Genomic DNA, 574 nt, shown 5'->3' on the forward strand with positions numbered 1-574 from the left:
TCGAAGCCTAACATGATTCTGAGCAAAAAAAACGAAGTCTGGTGAAAACATTATGTACGCTCACTTTTTATCACAAAATCACATTGGTTTTCAATTTTTTCAGGGAAGAAAAAAAGTTCCCTGGAAATTCGGACGTTTCCTGATTTTTACAAAAGAGGTCTTGTTTGAAAGGCATAGGCCTTAGGCCAAACAAACAAAAATAATTTCATGAATATCTATTTTACTCACAATATTATAAGGGATTAAAATTCAAAGGTTTATTTCCAGCATCATATATGACACACACTTTTAAAATGGGGGCTGGATATGTCTAAAATAAAATATATTTCTGGGATTGTTTCAGAGGCAGATTTTGCAGAGCTTAAATACTTACATTTAAAGGCACATCAAGCTGAAGAAAGTATCCAGATAGCATTTAAGCTCACTGAAGTATAGGCGATTTTCCCTAATTGCCTTTTTCAATTATTAAAATAATTTAACCAGTGCACATATACAAAAACATTTTTTTCTTAATGTGAAACATGGATTCAAGTCATCTTTACATCAGGCTTCTTGAACAAAAGAAAAAAAATCT

This window comes from Ambystoma mexicanum, chromosome 3p, assembly GCF_040938575.1.
Source record: "Ambystoma mexicanum isolate Mex_15411 chromosome 3p, UKY_AmexF1_1, whole genome shotgun sequence".
Classification (NCBI taxonomy): domain Eukaryota; kingdom Metazoa; phylum Chordata; class Amphibia; order Caudata; family Ambystomatidae; genus Ambystoma; species Ambystoma mexicanum.